The sequence below is a fragment of the Pseudophryne corroboree genome, chromosome 9 (genome assembly GCF_028390025.1).
Source record: "Pseudophryne corroboree isolate aPseCor3 chromosome 9, aPseCor3.hap2, whole genome shotgun sequence".
Taxonomy (NCBI): domain Eukaryota; kingdom Metazoa; phylum Chordata; class Amphibia; order Anura; family Myobatrachidae; genus Pseudophryne; species Pseudophryne corroboree.
In genome coordinates, this window is record NC_086452.1 from 308444472 (window position 1) to 308457999 (window position 13528).

A 13528-nucleotide genomic window follows, 5' to 3' on the forward strand; every position below is an offset into this window, starting at 1 on the left:
AGTGTGCCAGAAATGCCCCCAGTGTTCCAGGTATGCCCCCAGTGTTCCAGATATGCCCCCACGGTGCCAGAAATGCCCCCACATTGCCAGAAATGCCCACACACAGGGCCAGATAAATGCCCCAACAGAGCCAGATATGCCCCCAGTGTGCCAGATATGCCCCCAGTGTGCCAGATATGCCCCCAGTGTGCCAGATATGCCCCCAGTGTGCCAGAAATGCCCCCAGTGTTCCAGATATGCCCCCACGGTGCCATAAATGCCCCACATTGCCAGAAATGCCCCCACAGTGCCAGAAATGCCCCCACAGTGCCAGAAATGCCCCCACACAGGGCCAGATAAATGCCCCCACAGAGCCAGATATGCCCCCAGTGTGCCAGATATGCCCCCAGTGTGCCAGATATGCCCCCAGTGTGCCAGAAATGCCCCCAGTGTTCCAGATATGCCCCCACGGTGCCAGAAATGCCCCCACATTGCCAGAAATGCCCCCACAGTGCCAGAAATGCCCCCACAGTGCCAGAAATGCCCCCACACAGGGCCAGATAAATGCCCCCACAGAGCCAGATATGCCCCCAGTGTGCCAGATATGCCCCCAGTGTGCCAGATATGCCCCCAGTGTGCCAGAAATGCCCCCAGTGTGCCAGAAATGCCCCCAGTGTTCCAGATATGCCCCCACGGTGCCAGAAATGCCCCCACATTGCCAGAAATGCCCCCACAGTGCCAGAAATGCCCCCACAGTGCCAGAAATGCCCCCACACAGGGCCAGATAAATGCCCCCACAGAGCCAGATATGCCCCCAGTGTGCCAGATATGCCCCCAGTGTGCCAGATATGCCCCCAGTGTGCCAGATATGCCCCCAGTGTGCCAGAAATGCCCCCAGTGTTCCAGGTATGCCCCCAGTGTTCCAGATATGCCCCCACGGTGCCAGAAATGCCCCCACATTGCCAGAAATGCCCACACACAGGGCCAGATAAATGCCCCAACAGAGCCAGATATGCCCCCAGTGTGCCAGATATGCCCCCAGTGTGCCAGATATGCCCCCAGTGTGCCAGATATGCCCCCAGTGTGCCAGAAATGCCCCCAGTGTTCCAGATATGCCCCCACGGTGCCATAAATGCCCCACATTGCCAGAAATGCCCCCACAGTGCCAGAAATGCCCCCACAGTGCCAGAAATGCCCCCACACAGGGCCAGATAAATGCCCCCACAGAGCCAGATATGCCCCCAGTGTGCCAGATATGCCCCCAGTGTGCCAGATATGCCCCCAGTGTGCCAGAAATGCCCCCAGTGTTCCAGATATGCCCCCACGGTGCCAGAAATGCCCCCACATTGCCAGAAATGCCCCCACAGTGCCAGAAATGCCCCCACAGTGCCAGAAATGCCCCCACACAGGGCCAGATAAATGCCCCCACAGAGCCAGATATGCCCCCAGTGTGCCAGATATGCCCCCAGTGTGCCAGATATGCCCCCAGTGTGCCAGATATGCCCCCCACAGTGCCAGAAATGCCCCCACAGAGCCAGATATGCCCCCAGTGTGCCAGATATGCCCCCAGTGTGCCAGATAAATGCCCCCACAGTGCGATCCATAAATGTTTGACCCCCCCACCCCCACCAAATACCTGAGGCGCTGAGTCTGAGAGGGGGAGGAGGAGTGCTGGCGGGAGTGCTGGCGGGCGGGAGAGTGAGGATCCGAGTGCGGGTGGGCGGGCGGCCACTTGTGTGCGCTATGCGCGGCGCCGGCGTCTGACGTTAGACACCGGCGCCGCGCAGCACACGCCGCACACACGGACGGCGGGGACAACGCTGTGCTGCACACACACACAGGGCCGGCTCCAGCTTCGAATAAGGCGGCGCCAGCGCGCGGCGCCCATTAAGGGTGGCGCCCTGCGCGGCCGCTCTATTCGAACATGCCTAGAGCCGGCCCTGTTGACGACACAGAGGTAGGTACAGCAGTGGCCTACTGTACCGTAATTGTCACAACTGAGGGCCTGAGCTGACGGAAGGCAGCCTCAGTTGTAGGGGCTGAGATGTACCGGAACCTGGGAGGTTGTATCAGACGTACAAGAAAGGGAGCGACTGGGCACTGGGATATAGTCAATTATAGATATTGTTGAAACCAAAGACGGACAATTATTAGGAAAAGGGGGGATACCATCCCCAAGCAATAGTCCTTATTTGGTGGTGCGCCCAGAGCCAGGGAGTACAAGTACTAGCAGTGGGAGAAAAAGAAAGCTCTTGTGTGGGCGCACTCTTAGAAAAGGAAAAAGAAAATTCTTAGATAGAAAAAGATTATGTTAAAACATAAGTTTATTAATTAATTATTTAAGAATAATTATCCTTCTACGATCCTAAAGAAAAATGCACAAAAAGTGCAAAGAGATTTATTACAAAATTATGTTAAAATGTTCTGGTCTGTAAATCATGAAGAGAAGATTTAGAAAGGTTGCAGACACTGTATAGTCTGACACCCGTTTCTCCTGACCAGTACAGATAATCTGTATTAATAGGACCCACGGAGGAGGTCGGTGTACATATTTTATCATAGAAAGACTGAATACATTGGGTCAATACTATGCACTTTGTTAGTTACCCATGAAATCATATGGCATAAATTCAGATTGGATGTCTGGCTGTGCTCATGAGAAATAGATCCTCATGAAGGAGGATATAAAAGGAAAGAAAGAAAAATAAGAAGAGGCTGAAGAAAGTGTAAATAGTGGTGATACTGCTGTTGGTGTCCACCCTTCAGAGGAAGGGGAATAGTTCCTGTCCTACAACACCGGGTATTCCCAGGGAGTCTCCCCTCGTGGTACTAACCCAGCCCAACGCTGTTTAGCTTCCAAGATCGGACGAGATCGGGCACAAGAGGCGTGGTATGGTAGTAGGAGGGATATCTACCAATGAGAGTGCACCTATATATGAAAGTATAAGAAGATAGAAAAATAGGACAGGTAATAGGTGGATCTGCTTTCCACGTTAGGCAGAGTAAAATGACTGTCACACCGTGGCGCCGTGTACCCTGAATCGGGGATGAGAGTCCACTAGACAGTAATCAGTTAGAAAAATGAAGAAAGACAGTATATAGATGGAGTTAAATAACCATTCAATATTATGGAAATATACAATGACGAAGAAAAAAATAAAAAAGTCAAAGTGAGTTACAAAAACCAGAAACAAACTGACTATGCAGTCTTTGTATGCATTCAATACTAGACAAAGATAAATAACCCGTGCGCGATTGAAAATGGGGATTGCTGCATCTGATAAGAATATTGTGTGAGGCTGATATAAAAAAACCAGAAAGTAAGTGATCACAGGAATAAGCACTTATAATAAAGTATATTGCTTAAGGCCAATATAATCATGTAGTATCAAAAATTAGGGATCACCCTCTAATCACCCAGACAGATGAACTGGGTTAAACACACAGAGTCATTATTATTGTGTGTGTAGATACCTCCTAAGAGATATATGAATATATCATGCATCAACAATGAGTGCCTATATTAGAAATGAAGCACATTATAGGCTTATGTTGAAAATAAGGACCTATATAGACATCTAGTCAAAAAAATAATATAGCGATTATTGATGTTGGCAAAAAAGCCAAAATACTCAAAAGATCAGACGCAGCAGGTGGATGATAAATAGAGAAGCCTCCATGCGCAGGTCCCGCTGTGGAATCCGTAGAAAACGCGTTTCGCCCGCGGGCTTGTTCACTTCCGGGATCTCTGCATAGTCAGTTTGTTTCTGGTTTTTGTAACTCACTTTGACTTTTTTATTTTTTTCTTCGTCATTGTATATTTCCATAATATTGAATGGTTATTTAACTCCATCTATATACTGTCTTTCTTCATTTTTCTAACTGATTACTGTCTAGTGGACTCTCATCCCCGATTCAGGGTACACGGCGCCACGGTGTGACAGTCATTTTACTCTGCCAAACGTGGAAAGCAGATCCACCTATTACCTGTCCTATTTTTCTATCTTCTTATACTTTCATATATAGGTGCACTCTCATTGGTAGATATCCCTCCTACTACCATACCACGCCTCTTGTGCCCGATCTCGTCCGATCTTGGAAGCTAAACAGCGTTGGGCTGGGTTAGTACCACGAGGGGAGACTCCCTGGGAATACCCGGTGTTGTAGGACAGGAACTATTCCCCTTCCTCTGAAGGGTGGACACCAACAGCAGTATCACCACTATTTACACTTTCTTCAGCCTCTTCTTATTTTTCTTTCTTTCCTTTTATATCCTCCTTCATGAGGATCTATTTCTCATGAGCACAGCCAGACATCCAATCTGAATTTATGCCATATGATTTCATGGGTAACTAACAAAGTGCATAGTATTGACCCAATGTATTCAGTCTTTCTATGATAAAATATGTACACCGACCTCCTCCGTGGGTCCTATTAATACAGATTATCTGTACTGGTCAGGAGAAACGGGTGTCAGACTATACAGTGTCTGCAACCTTTCTAAATCTTCTCTTCATGATTTACAGACCAGAACATTTTAACATAATTTTGTAATAAATCTCTTTGCACTTTTTGTGCATTTTTCTTTAGGATCGTAGAAGGATAATTATTCTTAAATAATTAATTAATAAACATATGTTTTAACATAATCTTTTTCTATCTAAGAATTTTCTTTTTCCTTTTCTAAGAGTGCGCCCACACAAGAGCTTTCTTTTTCTCCCACTGCTAGGTTGTATCAGACCCCTGGACATGTAAGTAACATGAATAGAAACCGCCCGAAGGCGTGACCACGACAACTTGAGTAAAAAGTCAATGATATTTATTTATGACAAACTCCATGCATCACAGTAGCAGTAAAAAGAAACATAAAAATCAGCAGAGAAATAATAATACAGTTCCTGGGTACTACAGGGTGGCAGGGGCCACAGAGCTCTGGTGGTATGAGACAGTTCTTATTATCTGCAAGTTGGAAAGTCCTTACCAGGCTCAACTGTAGCAATGAGGAAAGCCCAGGGTCGTACCAGCTGGTGTTCCAGGGAAAGCTGGACTGCTGTAGATAAAATGCTGCTGTGGGTACTGGTTAGAACCAGACAGGTGTTGGCACGGAGTGGATACTGGCTGGAACCAGTTAAATAATAAATAAAGCTTGAGAGCGATGCAATATAGATGAAATGTAGAATTTGAGAGCGGAGAAATAATAATACCGGTGGAGAGTGGTAAACTGCAGAAAGGACACCGGCCCTTTAAGAGAAGCTGTACACTGCTGGAAGCTGAGCTGGAAGCAGGTGATGTTGTAGCTGGAAACAGGTGAGTCCAGAATGGATCGGAGAGTCAGGCTACACCGCAGATGGAATGCTGGTGCGGGTCTCTATAGCAGAAGTCTGGAGATAGGAGCTGGAACCTGGAAGACAATCACAGGAGAGAGACAAACTGGAACTAGGTTTGACAACCAAAGCACTGACGCCTTCCTTGCTCAGGCACAACCTATTTATACCTGCAGCAAGGAAGGCATTGGCTAGGCAATTATGCAAATTAATAATACTGACAACGGATTGGTAGGAAAGATCAGCTGACAGAATCCAAGATGGCTGCGCCCATGCAGACACTTGGAGGGAAGTTTGGATTGTAATCCATGTGGTCTGGAAAACAGTAATGGCGGCGCCGGCCACCGGAGACAGGAGACGTCAGGCTGACAGATGCACATCCGACCACGCGGACACAGCGGAGGCTGCGGCTGACGTAATCGCCACTCTGAATGCAGAAGCTCAGGGACGGCGGCGGAGGCAGCGGGAGACGCCATGCCAGATGTATAAGGCGTTACTGTGACTGCGTCCAGAGAGACAGGAGAGGATGCGGGAATGTGCACATCAGGATGACAGATGGGATCCGGTCCTGGAGCGCTGAGCCAGCCTTAGAAGGCATCTGATAGGTAAGAAATGGCGTCCAGATACCCGGATCGTGACAGTAATGCTATATATTATATACTGGTGGTCAGCAAACTGTGCAAAAATGAAATGCACCACAGGTATGGATGGATAGTATACTTGACGACACAGAGGTAGGTACAGCATTGGCCTACTGTACCGTAATACTATATATTATATACTGGTGGTCAGCAAACTGTGCAAAACGGAAATGCACCACAGGTATGGATGGATAGTATACTTGACGACACAGAGGTAGGTACAGCAGTGGCCTTCTGTACCGTACTCCTATATATTATATACTGGTGGTCAGCAAAATTATGCACTGTACTCCTCATACTTGCCTACTCTCCCGGAATGGCCGGGAGGCTACCGAAAATCGGGTGACCCTCCCGGCCCCCCGGAAGAGCAGGCAAGTCTCCCAATTCGCGGGGTACCCCTGCCCGTCCGCCCACTTAGTGTGTAAAGTGGGCGGTCCGGGCAGTTGATGACGCGATTCTTGCTGAATCGCGTCATCATAGCCACGCCCCCTGCAGTGTAATGCCGGTGATCGCGGCATTACAGAGCGGGGCGGGGCTTAAATGAGGTGTCATCGTGACTCCGCCCCCGCTCCGCCTCCGGCCCACCCCCTCATCCACATCACAGCCTCCCCTGCCCGCCCTCTGAGCCGACCTGGCTGCTCTCTCCCGCAGAGAGCAGCCAGAATGTAGGTAAGCATGGTACTCCTACTATATACTGTCTACAATGCAGCACAGATATGGAGTGTTTTTCAGGCAGACAACGTATATACTGGTGGTCACTGGTCAGCAAAACTCTGCACTGTACTCCTCCTATATAATATTATACTGGTGGTCCCCAGTCCCCACAATAAAGCAGCACACTGAGCACAGATGTGGAGTGTTTTTCAGGCAGACAACGTATACTGGTGTTCACTGTCAGCAAAACTCTGCACTGTACTCCTGCTATATAATACAGCTTCTCCCCAGTCCCCACAATTAAGCAGTGTGAGCATAGATATATGCAGCACACTGAGCACAGATAAGGAGCGTTTTTTTCAGGCAGAGAACGGATAAAACTGGTGGTCACTGATCAGCAAAACTCTGCACTGTACTCCTCCTAACAGCTGCTCCCCAGTCCTCCCCACAATTAAGCAATAAAGCACAATCAAGTTCAACAATAAACGGAGAGGACGCCAGCCACGTCCTCTCCCTAACATTTCCAATGCACGAGTGAAAATGGCGTAGAATCCGAATCTCGCGAGAATCCGACAGCGGGATGATGACGTTCGGGCGCGATCGGGTTAACCGAGCCATACGGGAGAATCCGAGTATGCCTCTGACCAGTGGCGGTTCTTGCCACGGGCAAGCGGTACTTTTGCCCGGGGCGCCACCTTCCGGAGGGCGCCGGCGCCACCCGGGGGGCGCCACACCAGGGCAAGATCCGCCACTGTGCCCCCCGCAGTGCCCTGCTGTGCCCCCCCCCCCCCCGCTTTGAAGGGAACCAGACGCGTAGCGTCTAGTTTCCCTTCATTAAGAGGACCTTAGTTGTGCGGTGCACGATGACGTCATCGCGCACCGCACAGCAAAGGTCCTCTCCATGAAGGGAAACTAGACGCTACGGTCTAGTTTCCCTTCATGTAGAGGACCTTTGCTGTGCGATGCGCGATGACGTCATCGCGCACCGCACAGCATAGTGGCACAGACACTAGGGGTCATAATTGACCTCTAGTGTCTATGCTGTTCTATGGGAGAGACGTAATAACGTCTCTCCCATAGATCGAAGAGAGGAGAGGAGAAGAGCGGCGCCGCCGGCGGAGGGGGTCTGCAGCGGTTTGGATCAGGAACGGGGATGGTAAGTATACTTTTTTTTTATTTGTTTTTTTCTTTCAGCGTCGTGGCCACGCCCCCATTTGAAGCCACGCCCCTATATTTTGCCCGGGGCGCCACAAAGCCAAGAACCGGCCCTGCCTCTGACCCGTGTAAAATGGGTGAAGTTCGGGTGGGTTCGGTTTCCGAGGAACCGAACCCGCTCTTCACTACTTATGACACAGTGACAGAATATGTGTCATAAATATCTTTGTATTATTTTAATCATTAATGACAGGGGAGGCACTCCCTGCGTGCCAGAATACATTGGACAAAGGGTAGGCAGATGAGTTTTGAGAAATGAGATCAGAAATTTTATTATATTTGCAGAGATGAAGATGATACATGTGTTCATCAAATGAGAGAGGGGCTGCAAGTAGGGACAGAGGATGCATAGGGGGTGGGCACGGTTTATGGGCTGATGTCGGTTTTAGTGCTACCAGAGAGGGTAGAAGTGTGAAGGCATTGTGGTACTTGTAGTGCCATGTTGTAGAAAAGAATTTGGCAGACCGCTATGAAATGGGCTGTATAGCTACGCATCTAAAAGTAGATAGGCAGCTGGGTGACTAGGCGGTTTGGTGGTGGCGCCTAGGTTTAGATGGGTCTCGGGGTGCTTGGGGGTGAAGGAGGGTGCCCGCGGGGTGGGGGGGCAGGCTGTCATGGTTGAGTGCTGCACGGGGGGGGGAGGGTTGCTGTGCTGTGCTATCATAGCAGGGAGCAGTGGCAGGGCACTATGGTACTTGTAGTGCCACATTAAAGAAGAGAGTTCGGCAGACTAAAAGTAGACAGGCAGCGGGGTGACTAGGGGGGTCATTCCTAGTTGATCGCTAGCTGCCGTTGATCGCAGCATAGCGATCAGGCTCAAAATCTGCATTTCTGCGCATGCGTACGGGCCGCAGTGCGCACGCTAGAGATGAGCGCCTGAAATTTTTCGGGTTTTGTGTTTTGGTTTTGGGTTCGGTTCCGCAGCCGTGTTTTGGGTTCGAACGCGTTTTGGCAAAACCTCACCGAATTTTTTTTGTCGGATTCGGGTGTGTTTTGGATTCGGGTGTTTTTTTCAAAAAACACTAAAAAACAGCTTAAATCATAGAATTTGGGGGTCATTTTGATCCCAAAGTATTATTAACCTCAAAAACCATAATTTACACTCATTTTCAGTCTATTCTGAATACCTCACACCTCACAATATTATTTTTAGTCCTAAAATTTGCACCGAGGTCGCTGTGTGAGTAAGATAAGCGACCCTAGTGGCCGACACAAACACCGGGCCCATCTAGGAGTGGCACTGCAGTGTCACGCAGGATGTCCCTTCCAAAAAACCCTCCCCAAACAGCACATGACACAAAGAAAAAAAGAGGCGCAATGAGGTAGCTGTGTGAGTAAGATTAGCGACCCTAGTGGCCGACACAAACACCGGGCCCATCTAGGAGTGTCACTGCAGTGTCACGCAGGATGGCCCTTCCAAAAAACCCTCCCCAAACAGCACATGACGCAAAGAAAAAAAGAGGCGCAATGAGGTAGCTGTGTGAGTAAGATTAGCGACCCTAGTGGCCGACACAAACACCGGGCCCATCTAGGAGTGGCACTGCAGTGTCACGCAGGATGTCCCTTCCAAAAAACCCTCCCCAAACAGCACATGACGCAAAGAAAAAAAGAGGCGCAATGAGGTAGCTGACTGTGTGAGTAAGATTAGCGTCCCTAGTGGCCGACACAAACACCGGGCCCATCTAGGAGTGGCACTGCAGTGTCACGCAGGATGTCCCTTCCAAAAAACCCTCCCCAAACAGCACATGACGCAAAGAAAAAAAGAGGCGCAATGAGGTAGCTGACTGTGTGAGTAAGATTAGCGACCCTAGTGGCCGACACAAACACCGGGCCCATCTAGGAGTGGCACTGCAGTGTCACGCAGGATGTCCCTTCCAAAAAACCCTCCCCAATCAGCACATGATGCAAAGAAAAAGAAAAGAAAAAAGAGGTGCAAGATGGAATTGTCCTTGGGCCCTCCCACCCACCCTTATGTTGTATAAACAAAACAGGACATGCACACTTTAACCAACCCATCATTTCAGTGACAGGGTCTGCCACACGACTGTGACTGATATGACGGGTTGGTTTGGACCCCCCCCAAAAAAGAAGCAATTAATCTCTCCTTGCACAAACTGGCTCTACAGAGGCAAGATGTCCACCTCATCTTCACCCTCCGATATATCACCGTGTACATCCCCCTCCTCACAGATTATCAATTCGTCCCCACTGGAATCCACCATCTCAGCTCCCTGTGTACTTTGTGGAGGCAATTGCTGCTGGTCAATGTCTCCGCGGAGGAATTGATTATAATTCATTTTAATGAACATCATCTTCTCCACATTTTCTGGATGTAACCTCGTACGCCGATTGCTGACAAGGTGAGCGGCGGCACTAAACACTCTTTCGGAGTACACACTTGTGGGAGGGCAACTTAGGTAGAATAAAGCCAGTTTGTGCAAGGGCCTCCAAATTGCCTCTTTTTCCTGCCAGTATAAGTACGGACTGTGTGACGTGCCTACTTGGATGCGGTCACTCATATAATCCTCCACCATTCTATCAATGTTGAGAGAATCATATGCAGTGACAGTAGACGACATGTCCGTAATCGTTGTCAGGTCCTTCAGTCCGGACCAGATGTCAGCATCAGCAGTCGCTCCAGACTGCCCTGCATCACCGCCAGCGGGTGGGCTCGGAATTCTGAGCCTTTTCCTCGCACCCCCAGTTGCGGGAGAATGTGAAGGAGGAGATGTTGACAGGTCGCGTTCCGCTTGACTTGACAATTTTGTCACCAGCAGGTCTTTGCACCCCAGCAGACTTGTGTCTGCCGGAAAGAGAGATCCAAGGTAGGCTTTAAATCTAGGATCGAGCACGGTGGCCAAAATGTAGTGCTCTGATTTCAACAGATTGACCACCCGTGAATCCTTGTTAAGCGAATTAAGGGCTGCATCCACAAGTCCCACATGCCTAGCGGAATCGCTCCCTTTTAGCTCCTTCTTCAATGCCTCCAGCTTCTTCTGCAAAAGCCTGATGAGGGGAATGACCTGACTCAGGCTGGCAGTGTCTGAACTGACTTCACGTGTGGCAAGTTCAAAGGGCATCAGAACCTTGCACAACGTTGAAATCATTCTCCACTGCACTTGAGACAGGTGCATTCCACCTCCTATATCGTGCTCAATTGTATAGGCTTGAATGGCCTTTTGCTGCTCCTCCAACCTCTGAAGCATATAGAGGGTTGAATTCCACCTCGTTACCACTTCTTGCTTCAGATGATGGCAGGGCAGGTTCAGTAGTTTTTGGTGGTGCTCCAGTCTTCTGTACGTGGTGCCTGTACGCCGAAAGTGTCCCGCAATTTTTCTGGCCACCGACAGCATCTCTTGCACGCCCCTGTCGTTTTTTAAAAAATTCTGCACCACCAAATTCAAGGTATGTGCAAAACATGGGACGTGCTGGAATTTGCCCATATTTAATGCACACACAATATTGCTGGCGTTGTCCGATGCCACAAATCCACAGGAGAGTCCAATTGGGGTAAGCCATTCCGCGATGATCTTCCTCAGTTGCCCGTAAGAGGTTTTCAGCTGTGTGCGTATTCTGGAAAGCGGTGATACAAAGCGTAGCCTGCCTAGGAAAGAGTTGGCGTTTGCGAGATGCTGCTACTGGTGCCGCCGCTGCTGTTCTTGCGGCGGGAGTCCATACATCTACCCAGTGGGCTGTCACAGTGATATAGTCCTGACCCTGCCCTGCTCCACTTGTCCACATGTCCGTGGTTAAGTGGACATTGGGTACAACTGCATTTTTTAGGACACTGGTGAGTCTTAAGCTGACGTCCGTGTACATTCTCGGTATCGCCTGCCTAGAGAAGTGGAACCTAGATGGTATTTGGTAACGGGGGCACACTGCCTCAATAAATTGTCTAGTTCCCTGTGAACTAACGGCGGATACCGACGCACGTATAACACCAACATAGTTGTCAAGGCCTCAGTTATCCGCTTTGCAGTAGGATGACTGCTGTGATATTTCATCTTCCTCGCAAAGGACTGTTGAACAGTCAATTGCTTACTGGAAGTAGTACAAGTGGGCTTACGACTTCCCCTCTGGGATGACCATCGACTCCCAGCGGCAACAACAGCAGCGCCAGCAGCAGTAGGCGTTACACGCAAGGATGCATCGGAGGAATCCCAGGCAGGAGAGGACTCGTCAGAATTGCCAGTGACATGGCCTGCAGGGACTATTGGCATTCCTGGGGAAGGAGGAAATTGACACTGAGGGAGTTGGTGGGGTGGTTTGCGTGAGCTTGGTTACAAGAGGAAGGGATTTACTGGTCAGTGGACTGCTTCCGCTGTCACCCAAAGTTTTTGAACTTGTCACTGACTTATTATGAATGCGCTGCAGGTGACGTATAAGGGAGGATGTTCCGAGGTGGTTAACGTCCTTACCCCTACTTATTACAGCTTGACAAAGGGAACACACGGCTTGACACCTGTTGTCCGCATTTCTGGTGAAATACTTCCACACCGAAGAGCTGATTTTTTTGGTATTTTCACCTGGCATGTCAACGGCCATATTCCTCCCACGGACAACAGGTGTCTCCCCGGGTGCCTGACTTAAACAAACCACCTCACCATCAGAATCCTCCTGGTCAATTTCCTCCCCAGCGCCAGCAACACCCATATCCTCCTCATCCTGGTGTACTTCAACACTGACATCTTCAATCTGACTATCAGGAACTGGACTGCGGGTGCTCCTTCCAGCACTTGCAGGGGGCGTGCAAATGGTGGAAGGCGCATGCTCTTCCACGTCCAGTGTTGGGAAGGTCAGGCATCGCAACCGACACAATTGGACTCTCCTTGTGGATTTGGGATTTCGAAGAATGCTCAGTTCTTTGCTGTGCTGCTTTTGCCAGCTTGAGTCTTTTCATTTTTCTAGCGAGAGCTGAGTGCTTCCATCCTCATGTGAAGCTGAACCACTAGCCATGAACATAGGCCAGGGCCTCAGCCGTTCCTTGCCACTTCCGTGTCGCAAATGGCATATTGGCAAGTTTACGTTTCTCCTCAGACAATTTACATTTCTTTTTTTGGTTCTTTTTACTGAACTTTGGCTTTTTGGATTTTTACACGCCCTCTACTATCACATTGGGCATCACCTTGGCAGACGACATTGATGGCATTTTATCGTCTATGTCCACAGCTAGTGGCAGCAGCTTCAGCACGAGGAGGAAGTGGTACTTCTTGATCTTTCCCTATTTTCTCCTCAAAATTTTTGTTCTCCATTATATTTTGGGAGTTATATGAAACAATATGCGTCACAGAAATGACTGGAATTACTGATGACACAGGACTGGTTATACTGCAGCAGTGGATATATAGCAGCAGCGTATATCGTCACTGGAATTACTGATGACACAGGACACTACCACTGGTCTGATGCAGCCCAACAGGTTGTTATAATTGTTATACTGTGGTAAATGGCATATTGGCAAGTTTACGCTTCTCCTCCGACAATTTTATTTTAGGTTTTGGAGTCCTTTTTTTTCTGATATTTGGTGTTTTGGATTTGACATGCTCTGTACTATGACATTGGGCATCGGCCTTGGCAGACGACGTTGCTGGCATTTCATCGTCTCGGCCATGACTAGTGGCAGCAGCTTCAGCACGAGGTGGAAGTGGATCTTGATCTTTCCCTAATTTTGGAACCTCAACATTTTTGTTCTCCATATTTTAATAGGCACAACTA

The 13528-nt window shown here is 49.2% G+C and overlaps 2 pseudogenes; one reads left to right on the forward strand and one right to left on the reverse strand.

The window, feature by feature from the left end:
- Positions 1-2764: 2764 nt before the first annotated feature.
- Positions 2765-2883, reverse strand: LOC134961934 (5S ribosomal RNA; annotated as a pseudogene).
- Positions 2884-4030: 1147 nt separating this feature from the next.
- Positions 4031-4149, forward strand: LOC134961936 (5S ribosomal RNA; annotated as a pseudogene).
- The last annotated feature ends 9379 nt before the right edge of the window (positions 4150-13528 follow it).